Genomic DNA, 23,264 nt, shown 5'->3' on the forward strand with positions numbered 1-23,264 from the left:
TCATATGAAGCACTTTCAAAGTAAGAAGTTTATCTGGCGAAGGCACCCCAGAGACTATGATAAGTGGGAAGATAAAAAAGAGAAACAGAGTATGTGTGCAGTGACCCCTCCCATGACAATAGAAGGCCTTCCCAAGTAAGGTTTTCCCTGGGTGTGGGGGTGGGACTATCCCTCTGTCCCCAGGCCTGGGAAAAAAATCTCCAGCAGCGCCTGGATACTGGGCCTAATAAAATTTAGGCCTAAAGTTAGTTCCTCTCAGTCCCCAAGCCAAACTTAGTAATGACTCCCCTGCGGCCCTCAATCGAAAATCAGATCGTCCTGGAACAAGAGGTTTTAGGCCAAGTAAAGAAGGCTGTCCTACAAAAGGTTCCCTTCCAATTTAAGATTGTGCTGAAGGATCCATCTGGTTTCTTTACCAGAAACCATGGGGAATAAACTAATCAATGCATTAAAGATACAAACCTTCAAGATGGAGACAATAAACTGTAAAAATTCTGTTTATGGTTTATTTTATGACCGTGCTGGACTTGAGGGACTTGTATTACCATGTTCCAATTCACAAAGACTATCAATTTCTTCAGAGTAGTGGTCTCAATAGAGGGAAAAAAAATCAAGACCCTTTCAATACCCAGCCCTCCCATATGGTTTAGCTGTTGCTCCTTGGGTGTTTACCAAGTTGATTGCAGAAGCAATGGCATGCCTGAAGGAGCAAGACATCCTGATTATTCCATACCTGGAGGACTTCTTAGTAGTGAGCAACTCCATCCAACACTGCAAAAGTCAGCTGGAGAAAGTCATGAATTCCTTGATAAATCTAGGTTTGCTTTTAAACCTAAAAAAAAAATCAAAAATCGAGCCAAAAAGGTGCAGGAGTTTCTAGGGCTTATACTAGACTCAGAAAAACAGTGTCTCCTCCCAGAGGAGAAAAGACAAACTATTATTGGTCAGATGTCTGAAATGGTGGATCACCCCTCTGGCTCTGAGGAAGGCTGTCCCTTCTAGGCTCCATGACCTTCTGTATTCTGGCAGTTCAGTGGACCCAAATTCACACCAGAGATCTGCAGTGAGAAACTTTAGGAGCTAAAAATTTCTTTAGAAGGTCAGTTAACGCTCTCCAAAGGCTATTCTTTCCCTGGGATGGTGGATGAAGGTATATTAACTAACCAGAGGTGTTCCGTGGGTGAGCAGGATTATTCCGGTACTGACCACAGATGTAAGGGTTGGGGGGGCACATCTGAAAGACAAAGTAGCTCAGGGAGTCTGGACAGAGGAACTAAAGTTGGTGTCCTCAAATATGAAGGAGCTATTAAGCCCCCGTCACACTAAGCGAGATCGCTGCTGAGTCACAAGTTTTGTGACGCAACAGCGACCTCCGTAGCGATCTCGCTATGTTTGACACGTAGCAGCGACCAGGCCCCTGCTGTGAGATCGCTGGTCGTGTCGGAATGGTCTGGACATTTCTTTGATCGTTGAGGTCCCGCTGGGTAGCATGCATCGGTGTGTTTTACACCAACGACCTTATTGACGACTCAGACACAAACACATACGCGTGCATCGTTATACAGGTCGCTACGGATCGCTGCTGCGTCGTTGGGAAGATCTGACTGACATCTCACCAGCGACCACATAGCGACGCAGCAACGATCCCTGACAGGTCGTATCGTTGTCGGGATCGCTGTAGCGTCGCTTAGTGTGACGGGGCCATTGGTAAAATTTGCCCTGAAATTTCTTATCTCTTCAGGGTCATCATGTTGAGCGTATTTTGGGACAGTCAAGTGGTAGTGGCATATTTGAATTACCAGGGAGGGACCCATTCCCATCCTTTGATGGAGGTAGCAGACCTAATTTTCCAGAAATCAGTCTGTCTTTCAGCACGCTACAGAAAATCTCACAAAGCAGACTTCTTGAGCAGGACCATATTCCACCAGATAACAGAAATGTGGGGACTTCCTGTCAGATCTTTTTGCCAACAGCCGGAACAAGACGATAGACACATTCTGCTTGATGGCCCCCGAGAGGAACCCTTTTTGCTTTAGATGCCTTCATGATTCCTTTTGTATCAGTCTGGCCTATGCCTTTCCCCAGTTATTTTAATACCTGTGGTTCTAAGAGCAGGGAAGACTGAGCAAAAGTAAACCTAATCGCCCCCTTTTGGCCAAAAAGAACTTGGTTTTCCTGGGGCTGAGGGTGATGTCCATCACCGACTCTCTCCTCCCCCAACCCAGGTGCTACTGGATGTCCCAGATCTTCTCTCCCAGGGGCAGGTGTGTCATCCTCGGGTAGGTAATATAACCACATATGGCAGACTGGAATTTGAGGGGGCACTCCTGAGGGATGGGTTTTTCTCTAAATTTAATTTCCCCACTTCTCAGGATCAGGAAACCTGTCACTACCAAAATTTACGGGAAAACTTGGAAAAAGTTGTTCCACTTTAGGGTCCAATTTAAAGTAAGGCTTTCCTATTGCAGCCATCCTGTAATTTCTGCAGAAGGGGTTAGAGCAAGGTTTGGCTACTAGCACTCTGAAGGTCCAAATTGCAGCATTGGGGACCCTATGCAATTTTGATTTGGCAGGGAATCGCTGGGTGTCTAGGTTTATTAAAGACTATGCTAGATCTAGGCCCATCGCTAGTCAAAGATTGCTACCTTGGGATTTAAAATTTGTTCTTGTAGCCTTGACTAACCCTCCATTTGAACCCTTAGACTGCACATCTCTAAAGGTTTTCTCAAAACAACGTTTTCGGTGGCATTAACATCAGCCCGCAGGGTTAGTGTTATCCAGGCCCTTTTACACATCCTGGAAGATAGGTCATTTTCAAACCAGACCCAGCCTCTTTGCCAGAGGTGGCATCATGGTTTCACAGATCCCAGGAAGTCATCCTTCCATCCTTTTGCTCTAATCCCAAAAACAAGGGGGGGGGGGGGGGGGGGGGATCTCCATGCTTAAGCTGTAAGGAGGTGTCTGGTCCAGTCCTGGCAGCCACAGAAGAGTGTAGGAAGGATAGGTCTCTCCTTGTATGTTTTCAGGGACCTCGAAACTGGCTAAAAGCCTCCAAAACACATGTTTTAGCAAGATGGATAAGGGATGCCATTACTCTAGCATACTCATCAAGTGGGAAAGCCGCTCTGGAGGGATTGAGAGCTCACTCTAGAGCCGTGGCAACCTCCTGGTGTTTCCATATAACAGACATGTAAGTCTGCGACATGGTTAATCTCCCTCCCTCTAACTTTTACAAACCTTATTGGCTGGACCTAGCCTCTTCCTTTGATCTCCCCTTTGGGAGAAGGGTTCTGTAAGCTGTGGTCCCGCCATAAAATATACCGTATTTTTCGGACTATAAGACGCACCGGACCATAAGACACACCTAGGTTTTAGTGGAGGAAAAAAATAGAAAAAAACGTAAGCAAAAGTGTTCACGATTCACTTTTAAGGGGGAGGTGGGTCTTCTGCTGACACTGGTGTAGGGTTAATGTCCCCCATCCTGGTATATGACACACACACACTCACACCCTCCCTTCCTTCCTATACGTGGCCTTATCCTGGTATGCATGGAACCCCTCCATCCTTGTCCTGGTATGAATGGTCCCCCTAATCCCCATCATGCTGCACATAAGAAAGGTGAGTAGGAGTGTTTATTTTTTTCTCTCCTCCAGCGCTGCGTCCTGTCTGCCTGCACTGCTCTCCATGTGAGCCGCGCATGGCATCACTACCAATCTGTAGTGATGTCCTTTTAATCTGTAGGTTTCCTATCCTTGAGGGGCAGATCCCCCTCTCTCCATGGTGCTGTCATGGGGGACGGAGAAATCCTGTTACCAGTAAGTAAATATGTCCTTCCCCACCCCATCCCCCAACAAACAAGTCATATTGAAGAAATTTTACCACCATCATGAAGTACAATGTGTCACGAAAAAACAGTCTCAGAATCAGGGGGATCCGCTGAAGCGTTCCAGAGTAATTACCTCATAGTGACAGTGGTCAGAATTCTAAAATTTGGCTTTGTCATTACAATCAAAATTGGCTCAATCACTAAGGGGTTTAAGTAGTTGCTAATTAATATTTTAGATGTGGTGGATTTTTTTGTGCCAAGCTATTTGTCAATGAGGTAAAAAAACATTAAAAATTGATTTATGCTGTGCTTTTAAAAGCTGCACAGGAAGAAAAAAAATGTAGTGTTTAATAAGAATGTTATAACTTTTTAACTTTTTTTTCTTGTCCTCTCCTCCATATACTGTAAGGCCCTGCTTACACAGCGGTTCTGTAGTGTCTGTGGAATTCATCTGAATCCACCTTAAATATGGGATTCAGACAATTGCTGAAAGGTCAATAGACTACAAGAACAGTTTAAATAAACCATTTTTTTTCCTCCCTCTTCTGTTAATGTGTCTGTTTAGATGGCCACAGAAATGTAGCTGTGCCTGTCTGAACAAATGGACAATATCTGAGGAAAACAAAAACACAAATGGAGTTCATTTGAACACGGTCTTTGCAGGCTATGGCACAGTGGGCTGAATCCCTGGATGCTCTGCAGAAACACTGTGAACAAGGCCCAATGGGGAACTTGTTTTACCTAGATTAGGTTCTGAATAGCCTAAGGAAGATGAATGAACTTCATCTTTTAACTTTAGCTAAGATATTTTCTTCAAGGATTCGGTCAAGATAAATTACTATTTTTTTTTTTTTCTAGATTCCGGGTTGAAGTATATTTTTATATTGGTTAAAGGGACTCTTCTCACCACCTATAGGCTGTCTAACCGATTAACATGGGCATATAGGTTATAGACTGCTGAGGAGGGTCCTACCTGTATGCCTCATATCAGATGCCTTGTGCAGAAATCATTTATCACTTTCTGTAAATGACCTCTTCCAGGCTGTGAGGCAGACGCTGCCCGGAAGGATATTTAAAGGGGTATTTCCATCTCCAAGATCCTATCCCATATATGTAGTAGGAGTAATAATAGTAATATTAGCAAATGTCTCCAATTAGAAATGTAGTGTATATTTTCTGATTTGCTATCTTTCCCCATGTGCAGGCATCGCAGGACCTTGGGTATCCATGGTTACGACCACTAGCAACTAGCTAACTGTGACTATCAGTGGACGTAACCATAGATACCCAAGGTCCTGCGATGCCTGCACATGAGGTGAGAGAGAGTGAATCAAAAATACTATACTACATTTTTAATTGGAGATATTTTCTAATATTACACCTACAATATATTAGGATAGGATCTTGGAGATGGGAATTCCCCTTTAAGTGTGGAGGCAGTTACCCATCGTTCTCCTCCCACATCACTTTCTCCCTGTGACGTCAGGTGTGCGACCGGAAATCCTGCGCATTCTAACTGCCATCGTGCCTCTTCACTGCTCTGCCCTTCTATGGGCATTGGCTTCTCCAGTGCGCAGAAAAAAAATGCACTCCCGACTTCCTCCCTCCCTGTAGTGTCATTTCCAATACCCCAGTTTAATAAAATCACTGAGTGGAAGTATCAGTGACCCACCTGTGCAGAAGCTATGTGAAGCCAATGCCCATAGTAGGGTGGAACACTGAAGAGGAGCAACCACAGTCAGAATGCGCAGGTGTGATTTCTGACCGTGCACCTGACATCACAGGGACAGTGATGTGGGAGGCAATACATAGGATAACGCTGCCTCTTTTTTTTTTGTTCTTCTGGCCTCGTCCTCTCCATAACCTTGTCATGCAGCGGCTGCAAAATCCAACAAGACTTTAGGGTGTACAGAAACAGAAAATCCTGTAATTCCAATGTAATATCCCTGTATAAGGCTGAATCAATATGGGATCCAGTTTTGGGTGCACAAAGGACTGGCACATGATTTATTCTTTCCAAGGACCATACAAAGGAGCAGGGGACATTCATTACGTGTGGACGAAAGGTGATTCCAGCAGCTAAATAGTAATGTCTTCTTATCACTATCAGCATTTAAAAAACTGCTAGATACTGTTCGCACAACAAATTGCATGGTGGGTTATAAATCTAGTGATAGTAGAGAATGGTTGAACTTGAGAAATATATATTTACATAGGTTGAGAAAAAAAAAAAAAACCCATAGGTTCATCGGTCACACTGCGTTCTACACAATCTTGTACATAATGCTAGAATTTAGACACCTTTTTCTTGCTTATGCAGCGTTTAATCCATAATTTTAAGTCTACTATGGACCATTAACCCCTTTTAAGACTGCCGATACACATTAAAACTGCAGCCGCTAAGGGGCCTTATTCCCAATTTGCAGTTTTAAAAATGGCAATAAGGGAATAATTGCATAGCGCCCCTTCACCCCAGATTCTGAAATTCTCCGGGGTTTCAGCTACTGGGTTAGCTGAGACCCTGGAGAACATGATCAGGTCTGTTTTCTCCTGTCCATGGTCATGTGATCGCCGTTATTCAATGAATAATGGTGATCAAGTAAAGTGTGTCGCTGTTACAATGTCCAAAAAAATTTCTCTCCTCTGACATGATATACATGTCAGAGGAGAGAGAAATGATGCCCCACGGTACCTTCGCCAAGCCCTCCTGCTCTGTCCCTTGGCCCTTCGCATCATCTTAAGAAATAGCAGGCGCATGCGCAGTGCGCCCGCCGAAATCTGCCGGCTGGTCCCGGCAACAGCAGTTCACTTTGTTTTTTTTCCTTATTGGTTCCTTTTGATCACTGTGATTAAAGTCTATCACAGTGATCAAAAGCCAATAATTAATCAAATACCCCTTTTGTTATATAAATGTATATGTATGTGTGTGTATATATATATATATATATATATATATATATATATATATATATATATATATATATGTAGGGTTTCGATTGGGGTAGGATTTGTTATTTGGATTTTTTTTTTTTTTCAAGAGTTTAAAAAAAAAAATACTATGACTAGTGTTGAACGCAAGTGCTCGCTACTTGAGTTTGCATCAGGTGCATGTATGGAAGGCAATCCCTGCATGTTTTTTTTTTTGCCTATTTGCCAGCTGCGAAACATGTGGGGCGGAGACATGAGTCAGGCACCCGCGATACTCTGTGCATACCCAAGCACCCAATGCAAACTCGAGCAGTGAGCACTTGCGCTCAACACTAATGACGTATCAAATATGACGACCTAATCTTATCAAATGTGTAGTACCTTTTGGGATCTAACTCATACTCCTGGATGAAATCCTTGAGGGGTGTAGTTTCCAAATTGGGGTCAGTTGTGGGGGATTTCTGTTCAGCCACTTTAGGGGCCCTGCAAATGATGAGACTTGGTGCCCGTCGTCTCAGCCAAATTTGTGATTCTAATATTGCACCTTCCCTTCCAAGCCCTGCCGTTTGTTCTAACAGACTTTTTGACTACATGTGTGGTATCGCCACACTCATAAAGTGGGTATCAACCTATGGGGTCCACTTTTCGCTGTTACCTCTTGCAAACGTGAGATTTGGGGCTAAAGCAAGATTTTTGTGGGAAAAAAAAAAATGAACTTTTACAATATGACAACCTAATGTTATCAATTCTGTGTTGAATCTGAGGGTTCAAAATGCTCACTTTACCTTTTGGATAAAATCCTTGAGGGACGTTGTCTCCAAAATGGGGTCACTAGTAGGGGGTTTCCACTGTTTAGCCACAGCAGGGCTCTCCAAACGTGACATGGCGTCCACTTTTGATTCCAGACAATTATTGCTCATTCCCATCCAAATACTGCTTTGCACCCAAACAGTGGTTTTCTCCCACATATTGGGTATGTGTGTGCTAAGGTGAAATTGCACAACACATTATGGGCTCCAAAGTAAAATTGTGAAAAAAGTTATATATTCATCTATATATTCTTTTTTTTTTTTTTTTTTTTTCCCCTTCCACATTGCTTCAGTTCATGTGAAGGTTCTTGAATGTGGTTTGAGCACCCTGAGGTGTGCACTTTTTAGAATGGTGATGTGGTCCCTTTTTTTTTTTTTTTTTAAATGGTTTTGTAAATTTTGTTGGAAAAATTAGATCATCTTTTAACCCTTAAGTTCCTAACCACAACAAAGTGTTCCAAAAGTTGTGCTGCTGTGAAGTAGACATGTGGGAAATGTTTTTTATTAACTATTTTGTGTGACCTAACATTTGATTTAAGGGCATAACAATTAAAAGTTTGTAAACTGCAACATTTTTGCAACTTTTGACACACTTTCCTTTTTTTTTTTTTTTCACACAAACGCAAGTCATAGCGAGCAAATTTTACCACTATCATGAAGTACAATATGGCACAAAAAACAATGTCAGAATCAGGGGGATCCGTTGAAGCGTTCGAGTTCTCATAGTTACACTGGTCAGAATTGTAAAATTTAGCCTGGTCATTAAAGGGGTATTCCCATCTCCAAGATTCTATCCCAATATTTAGTAGGTGTAATATTAGCAAATACCTCCAACTAAAAATGTAATCGTTTTTTCTGATTCGCTATTTCTCTTTCCTCATGTGCAGGCATTGCAAGACCTTGGGTATCCATAGTTATGACCAATGATATAGTGACAGTTAGCTACAGTTATATGAAAAAGTTTGGGCCCCCCTATTAATCTTAAGCTTAATGTTTTATAAAAATTGGTGTTTTTGCAACAGCTATTTCAGTTTGATATATGTAATAACTGTTGGACACAGTAATGTTTCTGCCTTGAAATGAGGTTTATTGTACTAACAGAAAATGTGCAATATGCATTCAAACAAAATTTGACAGGTGCATAAGTATGGGCACCTCACCAGAAAAGTGACATTAATATTTAGTAGATCCTCCTTTTGCAAAAATAACAGCCTCTAGTCGCTTCGTGTAGCTTTTAATGAGTTCCTGGATCCTGGATGAAGGTATTTTTGACCATTGCTCTTTACAAAACAATTCCAGTTCAGTTAAGTTTGATGGTCGCCGAGCATGGACAGCCCTCTTCAAATGATCCCACAGATGTTCAATGATATTCAGGTCTGGGGACTGGGATGGCCATTCCAGAACATTGTAATTGTTCCTCTGCATGAATGCCTGAGTAGATTTGGAGCGGTGTTTAGGATCATTGAATTGCTGAAATATCCATCCCCTGCGTAACTTCAACTTTGTCACTGATTCTTGAACATTATTGTCAAGAATCTGCTGATACTGAGTGGAATCCATGCGTCCCTCAACTTTACCAAGATTCCCGGTGCCGGCATTGGCCACACAGCCCCAAAGCATGATGGAACCTCCACCAAATTTTACTGTGGGTAGCAAGTGTTTTTCTTGGAATGCTGTGTTTTTTGCCGCCATGCATAACGCCTTTTTGTATGACCAAACAACTCAATCTTGGTTTCATCAGTCCACAGGACCTTCTTCCAAAAAGAAATTGGCTTCTCCAAATGTGCTTTTGCATACCTCAGCTGACTCTGTTTGTGGCGTGCTTGCAGAAACGGCTTCTTTCGCATCACTCTCCCATACAGTTTCTCCTTGTGCAAAGTGCGTTGTATAGTTGACCGATGCACAGTGACACCATCTGCAGCAAGTTGATGCTGCAGCTCTCTGGAGGTGGTCTGAGGATTGTCCTCGACTGATCTCACCATTCTTCTTCTCTGCCTTTCTGATGTTTTTCTTGGCCTGCCACTTCTCACCTTAACAAGAACTGCCCCTGTGTTCTTCCATTTCCTTACTATGTTCCTCACAGTGGAAACTGACAGGTTAAATCTCTGAGACAGCTTTTTGTATCCTTCCCCTGAACAACTATGTTGAATAATCTTTGTTTTCAGATCATTTGACAGTTGTTTTGAGGAGCCCATGATGCCATTCTTCAGTGGAGATTCAAACAGGAGAACAACTTGCAAGTGGCCACTTTAAGTAGCTTTTCTTATGATTGCATACACCTGGCTATGAAGTTCAAAGCTCAATGAGGTTATAAAACCAAAAAAAGTGCTTTAGTAAGTCAGTAAAAAGTAGGTAGGAGTATTTAAATCAAGAAAATAAGGGTGCCCATACTTATGCACCTGTCAAATTTTGTTTGAATGCAGATTGCACATTTTCTGTTAGTACAATAAACCTCATTTCAAGGCAGAAACATTACTGTGTTCAACAGTTATTACATATATCAAACTGAAATAGCTGTTGCAAAAACACCAATTTTTATAAAACATTTAGCTTAAGATTAATAGGGGTGCCCAAACTTTTTCATATAACTGTAGTTGCTAGTGGTCGTAACCATGGATACCCAAGGTCCTGCAATGTCTGCACATGAGGAAAGAAACTACATTTCTAATTGGAGGCATTTGCTAATATTATTACACCTACTACATATTGTTATAGGATCTTGGAGATGGGAATACCCCTTTTAAGGTCAAAATTGTCTGTCACTAAGAGGGTAGCCCATGACTTTTATACTGAAGAGCTATCCTTTAGAATAGGTCATCAGTATCAGATAACTGCAGGTCTGACATCAGGCAACCCAACAGATCAGCTGTTAGCAGGTCCCAAAGTAGCTGGAAGTAAGTGTACAGAGTTGAAACACTACAGTGCCTGTACACTTAGCAGTGGCTTCTCAGATACTGCAGCTAAACTGCTGGTTACATCTAGTTTTTATTTTTCATGGTTAGGGAACACCAGAGATCATGCAGATCCCACCTCTGCCACCAATTATCTGTAAAATTACGCAATTGACTGACTAGAGAATGGGGCTGTGGCTGTTTCCACTTCTAAGTGTTGTATTGGGGAACTCAACAGTGAGCATATGCTATATACACCTCTAATTCCAGTGCATGGTGAAATTGAGATACGTGTTACAGGCCAATTAAGCACCTGTTACAGGTAGTGTATGGCTTCAGGGGTACAGTTTACATAGCAAAAGGAATGACGCTATTAAATGTTAGATATTTCATCTGGAGATCGCTTAATATAAAAGGCATAACGAAAAAGTTCTAAACCTGTGTCACGGAAATGGTTCAGAGCGTAGCAGAGTGAAGTACTCCTAGGAAAAAAAGACAGACACCTCCGGATTCCAACGCTGGAATATTGTATACGCCCCAGTACGGTCACTGCCAGCTTCACGATAACCCACTTATTATCATTCGCTGCCACCACCGACCAACTTTGAGCTATAATACAGGCCTGGTCGGACGCCTGCTGTCTGGTAGTGTATGGCTTCCGAAGAGGGAACGATTACAGAACAAAAGAAACAGGACTATTACATTTTATATTTAATCCAAAAGGGATTCAGTGTCTATGAAAAATATACAAAAGGTTTTACAAAAGGAGACACTTACAGTACAGAATATACAGTTACACAAATAAAATGGGGTTAAAGAAGGGCTTACTAAAGAGATCGCAGAGACGATTCAGTTTAGCTGGAGGGGAGGCGCTCCAATGTCTGTTCAGTGAATGTGACCCCATTGCTTATAGAATCTATACCTCTTGGCAACGAGTACTGACCCACCTTCGGATGGGTTTTTATGTTGAAGGGGGAACCTGCCCACACACCCCCTTGTGCTGACATCACGTGGGCTGGGCTCCAGCCTTCATATTTTTATTAGTCTCCAACTTCTGGGATAACATTGCTGGTTGATCGCAGAAGCTTGCAAGTGACACCATATTCTTTATTATGAATTTACCTTTCCTTCGGGACTACACATGGCACAGCTGCGGTCTGTTATTCTGGTACTTTTGCGCCACAGCTCACTGGAGGGGCTCACATCTACGGAAAAATAAGCATATTGTTCCTTAGCTGACCTGCCGCTAAAAATGTGTCCCATTATTATCGGAGTTATGGAACTTCCAATATTTAATATTTCTCTAATCCCCTCCACGACAGCACCAACGGGAGGTTGACTCGTTATCCTAATTAGGGACAGGAAACAAGAGCTTAAATAGCCCTCCTCTTCCCTCCATCCTCAGTGTTTTACTGTCCCAAATGGGATGAAGAGGTTTCCTTCTTAGGGCTATGGCCGGCGAGCAGTTCCCCCAGCTCACATACCTTAGCCGGGCAGCCGTGGAGCGATCACCCCGGGTCTTCCTCCACGCTGCTGCTCCCGCTTCCTAGTGGGACCGCACCATCCTCCAGCACTTCGGCAACGCTGGATGGTGAGGTGAGATGGCTGGGGGCATCCCGTAGCTCCCCAGCCAGTTACAAAGCTCTTCCCTCCCTGCCCCCCCCCCCCCTCCTGCTGCCGCTCTCCTCTGAAGTCTCGCCGGCAGCATAGAGCGCACACAGGAAGTGATGCGTGCCAGCATTGCAATGGGTGCGACGTCACTTCCGGTTGTGTTCCACGGTGGAATGCACCGCCATTTTGGCGGGAAATTTGAAAATAAAAAAAAAAAGATTGGCTGGACCTGATGCCTGGAGAGGGAGAGTCTCATCCTAATGGATGGGAAAAGGCGCTGGATCTCAGTTTCCTGTACAAATAGGACCCAGATGGAAGACTCCATAAGGTAGGACTGAGGTTCTAATGATGGATGTGTCTGCCCCTAAAGCCTCTGCAGAGCCCAGCGCTAACCCTGGCCCAGTGAGTATATCTGGTAAAGGGTAGGTCTGTCTTGGTGCAGGATCCATCCTTATGTCTTCCCCTTGTCTTTTAGGGTGACAGATCCTGCACCAAAACCAAAAGAAAATCCTGCAAGTTGCAAATGTGCCATTTGTAGTAAGAAGCTCCCATCCGCTCACAAAAAAGGCTGTCAGTCGTGTGCGGATAAAATCATCCGTGAGGAGCAACCCTCCCTAATGGATGAAGTCAGAGGAATGGTAAGCCAAGAGATCCAATCGTCCTTGGCCACCTTTTCACAATCCTTTTCTGGGGGTCCCTCAGTATCCAGGAAGAGGAAGTACACCCCAGAAGATACCTGAGACTCAGAGGCAGAAAATTCAGCCCCTGTAGAATGGTTAGAGGAAGGTGAAGTCACTCCAGGCCATAATACTGATCAGGATGATAGGAAGTTCTTTTCTTCTCCTCGGATGACCTTGAAGAACTTCTACTCGCTGTCAGAAATACAATGGGAGTAGAAGAGGAGAAAGCATCTCGCATGGTCCCGGATGAGATGTTTGGGGGATTGAGATCAAGGAAGAAAATGGTGTTCCCTATTCATGACAACATCCAGAATTTTAATTCTGGATGAATGGGAATTTCCAGAAAGGAAGCTGAACATTCCATCTGACCTAAAGGATCGCTTTCCCTTAGATGAGGACGTCTCTAAATGCTGGACAGAGATACCTAAAGTCGACATCCAGTTGGCCAGAGTGGGGGAAAAAAACTACCTTACCCTTTGAAGACTCTTCTCGGCTTAAAGATCCACTTGACCGCAAGATGGATAGTCTACTTAGGAAGTCATGGGAGACGTCAGCTGCCGCCCTGAAGACAAACGTCGCTTCCACCTGCGTCACAAGAACCCTATTCCGCTGGTTATATCAGCTGGAGGATCATATCCAGAGTGGTACCTTGAGAGAAGATCTTCTGGCCTCCCTGGCCCTCTTACAAAAGGCAGCAGGATTCCTGGCGGACGCCTCCGCTTAATTTGTCCAGATTGCAGCAAGAACTTCGGTTCTCTCCAATACTGTAAGTAGGGCACTGTGGTTAAACATGTGGAGCTGTGACATCCTATCTAAAACCAAATTATGCTCCTTACCCTTCAAGGGAGAATACGTCTTTTGGTCCGGCACTGGATGATTTATTGGAGAAGGTATCGGATAAAAAGAAGTCTCTCCCAGAACCAAAAATGCCCAGAAAGAGGTTATTTCGTCGTCCTCAGACTCAAAATCCCTCATACTGAGGAAAGGGTAAATCAGGTTACTGGAGCTACCCCAAAGGAGGAAGAAGTAGAAGCATTTTTCAATCCCAACGTTCTGACAGGCAACGACGCCGGACAGGTGGGAGGCAGAATTTCAGAATTCTTCAGGCAATGGCGGAAAATAATATCAAACCGCAAGATCCTAGACTGGGTCAGATCAGGAACAAAAATAGAATTTTCCTCCTTTCCCACTCAGACTGGAAGTAACATCTCTCCCATCAGCAAAACTCCAGAAGGTTCTAACATCAGAACTCCAGCAGATGCTATCTTCGGCAGTAATTGTCCCTGTGCCAGAAGCAGAACAGGGCAAGGGCCATTATTCAAGATTATTCCTGGTAAAAAAAAACGAACGGATCCCATCGGGTTATCAACCTGAAGCGGCTAAATCAATACATTCTTTACCAAAGATTCAAAATTCAGAGTCCTTCCCTTTGGCATCTCCTCAGTGCCCTGGAGCTTTACAAAAATGATGGCGGAAGTAGTCTCCTACATCAGGGGAAAAAATATCTGCATCGTACCTTACCTAGACGACTTCCTCATCACGGCTCATTCTACTCCTGTCGTCAAAGAGCAACTTCAATTAGTCTAACAGATCCTGGGGTCCTTGGGCTGGATCATAAATTGGGAAAAATCAGACCTTACCCCATCAACACAAAAGGTCTTCTTAGGAATCTTCTTAGATTCTCAAGGTCAGAGGTCCTTGCTGCCAACATCCAACATCCAGACAATTAAATGCGAGCTGAAGGGTCCAGATACTAAAGAACCAAAAGACGGTATCCATAAGGTTCACCATGTCGGTTCAAGGATCAATGACAGCATGTATCCAGGCGGTCCCCTGGGCCCAGGCTCGTACAAGAATCCTTCAGAACTTCATCCTCTCTCGTTGGGACAAATCTCCAGAGATGATCAACTCAAAAATATCTCTTCCCCAGCATGTGAAAGTATCTCTCAACTGGTGGCTCAACCCGTAAAATTTGACCAAGGGTATTTTGTGGATTCAGCACCCAACCTCTTCTCTTTAACAGACACCAGCAAAAGAGGTTGGGGAGTCGTATCACGGAAGATCTTCCAGGGCATCTGGCCCAGAGAGATGGATGACCAATCCTGAAATTTCAGAGACCTGAGAGTGGTAGACGAGGCCCAGAAGGCAGCAGGTCCCATTCTCCAGGGAACTCACGTCATGATTTATTCTGACAACATGACGACAGTGGCCCATCTTCGTCATCAGGGCAGTACAAGCTTCAGAAGCCTACAAGAAGTCTCGGCAAGAATTTTCTTCTGGGCAGAACATCATCTCCTGTCTCTATCAGCCCTTCATCTGTGAGGAGCCGACAATATTCAGGCAGTCTTCCTAAGTAGGACGCAAATAAATCTGGGAGAATGGAGCCTCAGTTCAAAGATGTTTCAGCTAATAACCAGGAAATGGGGTCACCCAGATGTAGACCTGTTTGCAAGTCGACAGAATGCAAAGGTGAATCAATATTTTTCCATAGACCCTAGAGAGACCCATTCAAGGATAGATGCTTTCTCTCACCCATGGAACTTCGGGTTGGCCTACGCATTCCCTCCAATTCCATTGCTACCAAGGACCTTACAAAAAATCAGAGTGGACAGTCAGGACCATTCTGATCGCCCCTCTATGGCCAAAGAGAAGTTGGTTTGGGGCTCTGAGCCTCCTAAACCCAGAGGGCCTTCTTATCCTGCCTCTGGACCGTGATCTACTCCGTCAAGGTCCAATATTTCATCCAGCTCCCCACAGCTTATGCTTGGCAGCCTTGATTCTGAGGCCTTAATCCTAAAGGCCAAAGGTTTCTCGGATGTTATAATAGACACCCTACAAAAAACAGGAAGCCAGTCACTAATGCTATTTATTTTAAAAATATGGAAGACCTTCTCCACATGGTATAGCTCTTCTCCCATCGACCCCCTTCATCCTGATATAGCCAGGATATTGGACTTTTTACAGGACGGTCTATCTAAAGGACTAAAACCCAGTACCCTGAAAGTCCAGGTCTCTGCTCTAAGCTCATTCTTTGACCAAAACCTGGCTGACCACCGGTGGATAAAGAGGTTCATGACAGCAGCCTCTAGAATATGTCCAAGAAGGCCTATCATGGTTCCAACCTGGGACCTGAATATAGTCCTAAAGGGTCTAACTATCCCGCCCTTCAAACCTATGTCTCAAACTCAGATGGACATATTATCTTGGAAGGCAGCTCTATTAGCCATCAAAACGGCAAGAAGAGTCGGCGAGATCCAGGCCCTTTCCATCAGGGATCCTTATCTAAGAATCCTGGATGACAGAATAATCCTCCGCCTAGACCCTTCTTTTCTTCCAAAGGCATCTTCTCATTTCCACATGTCCCAGGAGATAATTCTCCCATTGTTTTGTCAGAATCCAAAAGATAACAGAATCTGAATTCCATTCTCTTGATGTCTGAAGAATCATCCTTTACTACCTACAACAGACGGAGCCTTGGAGAAAGATAAGAACCTTTTTGTCCAGTACTGGGGACCAAACAAAGGGAAGAAAGCCTCAAAGAGTTCTCTAGCTAACTGGATCAAAAAAGCAATCAGAGGCATATATAATTCAAGACTTGCCTTCTCCTGTGTCGCTAAAAGCTCATTCCACCAGAGCCATGTCATCCTCATGGGCCGAAAGGGTCAGCGCTTCCATCGAGCAGATCTGCAAAGCTGCCACCCGGTCCTCGGTCCATACCTTTACCAAGCATTACAGATTAGATTTGATGTCTGTAACAGTTTTAGCCTTTGGCAGAAAAGTTCTGCAGGCTATAGTCCCTCCCTAACGATATTCTTTGGCATTATTCCTGTTGGTGCTGTCGTGGAGGGGATTAGAGAAAATAGAATTAGACTTACCGGTAATTCGGCTTCTAAGACCCTCCACGACAGCACGGGTAATTTCCTGCCCATGAATCTTTATGTTCATTTAAAATTCCTTGGTGTTAATAAATAATTCAAGCATTCCTACTGTGTGGTCCTTGGAAAACACGGAGGATGGAGGGAAGGGGAGGGCTATTTAATCTCGTGTATCCTGTCCCTAATTAGGATGGGGAGGCAACCTCCTGTTGGTGCTGTCGTGGAGGGTCTTAGAAACCAAATTACCAGTAAGTCTAGTTCTATTTTCTTGTCGGTGCCTGCCAGACTGAATATTGCTGTTCAGCAAAAGGGGGAGACCGGGGGGGGGGGGGGAGAATTATTTTGAAGCCCGGAAGTACATGCTTCTCACCTAGGTGTAAATTTATCAAGCCTGTGCAACTGGAGAACACACTCGCATGTTGTGTTAGTCGCTCCATTTGTGCTAGCATTTGCCTACAAGCCACTTCTCCTATGTGTGCTAATTTGCATATAGACAGCTCTTTAGATTGTCAGCTTTTCTCTTCTGACAAATGATATAGGGGAGGAGGGAAGAGGGGTTTGGGAGAGAGAAGAGATTTTCAATCTTTCTATGACAGGGACTATTTAAATACAGTAAAACATGGATAACGTTTTTAAAAATATGAAGAAAAAAAAAAACAAGAAGTTCAAATCACTCCTTTTTGTCCCATTTAAAAGTAAAGCAATAAAAAAAAACACATTTGGTATCGCTGCATTTGTAAAAGTCTGATATATCAAAATATAAAAGTAATCTGATCAATAAATGGCGTAATGAGAAAAAAAGTCAAAACCGTGCAATAAGAGATCAAACCATTGTGTATACCCCAAAATGGTATGGGAGACGTCAGCTCTAGGTGCAAAACATAATCACACAGCCCCATTTCCCAAAAAATTAAAACAATACTGACTTCAGGAACTCGGAAATGTCCCCAAAAATTTTTCACCACTTAAATACAAAACATGTTTGTGTTTTGTGTTTTTTTTTTTTTATCTGCGACCTTGTACTGACTTGGAGAATCATTGCCAGGCCCGTTTTACTGTATAGTGAACATTGTGAAAACAAGTTAATTATGGTTTTACTGCACTGTTTGGTTGCGTCATAAAATGGATTTGACACAATGGTCATGGCTTTGTTACAAGTGGACACTATTCACATTTGCTCAGTAATATGTTGTGCATACACTCTCTTATTTGGACACATCTCTCAGCATAATTCTAAGGCTATGTGCCCATGTAGCTGGTTTGATGCAGTGCGTTTTTTTTGCCAGAGAAGCGTTTTTTTCAGCGTTTTTACATGCATTTTTTACAAGCGATTTTGAGCATCACTTGGAAAAGTGCTTGACCAGTTGGTCACACAATATAAATTCATGCAGCTGGCATGGATTTATAGTGTGTGACCAACTTATGCAGCTTTAAATGCAGCATCTATAGTAAAAAAAAAAAGAATTAAAACGTTAAATAAGAAAAACCTGTATACTCACCTCTTCGGTCTCCTCCCGGCTGCGTCCTCTCTCCTTGGCATCCCGCGGTGTACTGGCAGGACCTGTGGTGATGTCATTTAGTCAGCTGATGGTGGCGTGACCATCACCTAACCGCTGACGTTACCGCTGGACGCCAAGGAGAGAGGACGTGGCCGGGAGGAGACCGGAGAGGTGAGTATACAGGTTTTTATTAACTTTTTTATTTCTTTTTTTCACTGCATGGTAGCCGGGATGAAGAGGAGTTGTAGTCTCCTCTTCATCCCGGGTACCACAAGCACTGCGATTACACAGCAAATTCGCGGCCATTGAATTTAATTGAAACACAGCAAATCCACATATACCTGCTGGTTTGCTACGTTTCAGTGTTCCTCAATGGCAGCGAATTTGCAGCGTAATCGCGGTAGAAATGGTCATGCTGCGTTTTGCAGCGCAATGCGAATTTGGCGCGCAAATTAGCGTATCATGTGCACAGCACATCCGAATTCACATTGCTTTGCATGCCAGACGGCTTTACAAGAGTTTTGTGGCCGCAAAAACGCTACACGAACGCTACGTGGGCACATGGCCTAAAGGTACAAATTAAGACTTGTGCAACAAATGGCTCACTTTAAGAGCAAACTCTGCATCTCTGTATATACCAGCTTAAAGTATAGATTTACTGTTTGGCACATGCTTTTTATGTATGCCAATAGTTAATACTACCTAGGGATTGCAGTAAAATAATTAGGTAGGTAGAGTTCATAGCCTTTAAAGTTGAAGGTTAACCTTTAGTTTAATTTCACAGCTACTTTGTTGTGAAGGTCTCTTGAAGAGCAGGCAGAGGTCCACAGTGGAGGTGATGAGCCAATGAATAATGTTTTTCTTTTACTATACTTGGCCAACATCAACCTGTTTTTTTTTTTTTTTGTATTTTGGTTAAATAATGAAGATGGCTTTTAATTGCATGAGTGCCTGGAATGCTTATAGGAAGTGACTGCGCCAATGCTCTGTGTTGTGATCTTAACTGTAGGGCTTTCCTTTCATGTACAGTGGGGGGTTTGAGTTTAGTAACTAATTTGCATGGGTTTATTAAATGACAATGTTGGTATACAACAAAGACAGTGAATACATGCTGTTCAGCCATGGCTTCACACATGAATGTAAAGGCCCCACTGGCAGATCATTTATAGCCCTCTTTTATAACACTTGTATCTGTAGAATGCAGTGGAGCCAGAATATGGTTGATGCCTTAGTGACTAGAACAGGTGGGCTTCACCCTCCTCAGTTACTACATCCCTACACATCTTTACGTCTTATGAACTTTATTAAAATACTTTTTGCAGATGTCATTCTCAAGAATTCTGCATTAAGCAGCTCTGTTTCATACATTTTACCAAGTTCTTTCAGTCTTCCCCATTGTTACAGGGAAACAGTTGCAGCCTGTTCAGCTACAGCAGGCCCAGTGAGCAAAAGGGGGAAAAAGAATCACTTTTAAAGGGAATGTGCCATTGAAGAATGTTTGGTGTTTTTTTTTTCCCCAACAATTGAAAAAATGAAAATATTAATGTTTTAATTTAAAAAAACAAATATTTTATGGTATAAAATATGAAAAATAACTTTAAAACGTTTGATACTTTCCACTTTTAAACACTAGGGGGAGCAGCTGTTGAAATTTGCCATGAAAACCTAGTGTACATTACGACTACAGTAAAGGTGGGCATGGTCTGCTCACGTGACATCACTCTCCCCCCCCCCCCCTCCTTTTGGGAGTTTGCAAAAAGATAAGGGAGGATGAAGTTTAGGTTCACAGTGCAGGGACATTACTAATGACTGTGGAGTGATACTGACCTGACGTGAACAGTGTCACAGAGGACAGCTGACAGCACCGATTCTGATAGTTGGTGTTGCTCACTGTATCATAAACTGGAGTTATATTCGCGGACAGTGTGATACGCTGGGATTAGATACAGGGCTCAGCGGAGTGGATTACACAGGATGGGCTTGAATATGCAGAGTGTATGACGCACTTGGATTGGATACGCAAAATGTAAAGTGCTGGGGTTAGATACCCAGCTCTTCAGGCTGTATCACATGATGGGCATTAGATACATGAATCTGCGGACTGTATTACGATGCACAAAAGATAAACAGCACTGTGTGCTGTATCACACATGATGGGCTTAGTTGGCACTGCAGGCTGTATCACACATGATGGGCTTAGTTGGCACTGCAGGCTGTATCACACATGATGGGCTTAGTTGGCACTGCAGGCTGAATCACACATGATGGGCTTAGTTGGCACTGCAGGCTGTATCACAAGATGGGCTTAGTTGGCACTGCAGGCTGTATCACACATGATGGGCTTAGTTGGCACTGCAGGCTGTATCACAAGATGGGCATTAGATATGCAGCTCTGCAGGGAGATAGATAAATTGTAGCTCGCAGCGCAGCTGTTGGCTACAATAAAATGGCACCCGGCTACACCCACAGCTGTGATCTGTACAGCTAAGGTGGTATGCCCAGGTCACAGCTGGAGGCAGCCACAATGCAGGAGATGCGGTCAGACACTGACCATAGTCTCCTATGTACAGGGGCTGTCGTATTTGCAATGTGTAAGTGTCCTGCTAAGACACTTTCACGCCAGCAAATGAAAATGGCGGCCTCCACTAGCTGCAGAGCAAATTAATACATCTAAAACTGTTGAAACGTGACATTTCATTTTATATTAAAATAATTGAACATTCGATCGATAATTAATATAAAAATCACGGCACCTTCCCTTAAGGCTGACTTAAGTCATCTATGTATTGCAGTCTGAATATGAACCACAATTTCAGGACTGAGTGCAGGTCTCCTGAACCAAAGATATTATGCATATTACACTGCTCAAAAAAAAATAAAGGGAACACTTAAACAACACTATGTAACGCCAAGTCAATAACACTTCTGTGAAATCTACCAGTCCAGTTATGAAGCAACACTGATTGAGAATCAATTTCTCCTGCTGATGTGCAAATGCAACAGACAGCTGGTAGAAATGATAGGCAATTAGCAAGATACCCCCTATAAAGGAGTGGTTCTGCAGGTGGTGACCACAGACCATTTCTCTGTTCTCATCCTTTTTGGCTGTTTTGGTCCCTTTTTCATTTTGCCGTTGCTCTCACCTCTAGAGGTACAGTAGCATGAGGCGGTATCTACAGTAAAACCCACAGAAGTTGCTCAGGTAGTGCAGTTCATCCAGGATGGCACATCAGTGCAAGCTGTGGCAAGAAGGGTAGCTGTGTCTGTCAGCACAGTGTCCAGAGCATGGAGCAGATACCAGGCGATGTGGAGGGGGCCGTAGGAGGGCAACAACCCAGCAGCAGGACCGTTACCTCTACCTTTGTGCAAGGAGGAACAGGAGGAGCACTGCCAGAGCCCTGCAAAATGACCTCCAGCAGGCCACAAATGTGCATGTGTCTGCACAAATGGTTAGAAACTGACTCCATGAGGGCGGTATGAGGGCCCGACATCCACAGATAGGGGTTGTGCTCACAGCCCAACACCGTGCAGGACGCTTGGTATTTGCCACAGAACACCGGGATTGGCAAATTCGCCACTGGCGCCCTGTGCTCTTCACAGATGAAAGCAGGTTCACACTGAGCACATGTGACAGACGTGACAGAGTCTGGAGATGCCGTGGAGAGTGATCTGCTGCCTGCAACATCCTTCAGCATGACCGGTTTGGCAGTGGGTCAGTAATGGTGTGGGGTGGCATTTCTTTGGAGGGCTGCACAGCCCTCCATGTGCTCGCCAGAGGTAGCCTGACTGCCATTAGGAACCGAGATGAGATCATCAGACCCCTTGTGAGACCATATGCTGGTGCGGTTGGTTCCTCCTAATGCAGGACAATGCCAGACCTCATGTGGCTGGAGTGTGTCAGCAGTTCCTCCAAGATGAAGGCATTGAAGCTATGGACTGGCCCGTCCGTTCCCTAGACCTGAATCCGATTGAGCACAATCTGGGACATCATGTCTCGCTCCATCCACCAACGTCACGTTGCACCACAGACTGTCCAGGAGTTGGCGGATGCTTTAGTCCAGGTCTGGGAGGAGATCTCACAGGAGACCATCCGCAACCTCATCCGGAGCATGCCCAGGCGTTGTAGGGAGGTCATACAGGCACGTGGAGGCCACACACAATACTGAGCCTCATTCTGACTTGTTTTAAGGACATTACATCAAAGTTGGACCAGCCTGTAGTGTTTTTTTCCACTTTAATTTTGGGGGTGACTCAAAATCCCGGCCTCCATTGGTTAATAAATTTGATTTCCATTGATGATTTTTGTGTGATTTTGTTGTCAGCACATTCAACTTTGTACAGAACAAAGTATTCAATGAGAATATTTCATTCATTCAGATCCAGGATGGGTTATTTGAGTGTTCCCTTTATTTTTTTGAGCAGTGTATATTCGTCTGAGGAGATCTTCAGTCAGTCTGTATTGCTCAGATGCCTCAATTTGGCTTAATGTGTACAAATTGCAGGGAAAAAAATGCATTCTGTACATCTCAAAAAGAGTCTGTCAACCCCAAAATCAATATTAAACAATCTATACAGTGATTTAGAGGACTTCTAAAAAAATCATACTAGCACTGTGTGTACCTGTTAGTAGTACAGTGCCTGAGAAAAATTCTTTTAATTTGCATACAAAGGAAGGGGCTTTGGTACACCCTTGACGAGGCTAAGAGTTCAATTCACCATTACACCCACTCACTTTGCATGTTGAGGGTCTTCTCCTAATTGAAAGTGCTCTCTTCCAAGCCCACATTCATTTGCATGCACACGGACATTGCTGCCAGGCTGGCAGCACACAGTGTCAGTGATGGCACGCACATATTGTGGGCAGGTACAGTCTCCTCCTTGGCTCTTCCTTGTGATTATTGCTCCCTCATTGAGACAACAAATAGTGTAGTTGGCTGCATCAGCAGAGAGGAGCCAAGGCGAGAAGGCACTCTCCAACACTGTGTGTGGCTGGGTTCAGGCAGTGTTGGTGTGCATGCGCACACATGTGAGCACTGTCAATCAGAAGTAGGGTAATGCCCTCAACGTGCAAAATGAGGGGGCGTAATACACCAAACTCTTGGCTTTGCCAATGGTGCACTGAAGCTCCCTCATTTGCATGTGAAT

This window comes from Phyllobates terribilis, unplaced genomic scaffold, assembly GCF_046119375.1.
Source record: "Phyllobates terribilis strain yellow unplaced genomic scaffold, ASM4611937v1 Scaffold_1__5_contigs__length_1240528914, whole genome shotgun sequence".
Classification (NCBI taxonomy): Eukaryota; Metazoa; Chordata; class Amphibia; order Anura; family Dendrobatidae; genus Phyllobates; species Phyllobates terribilis.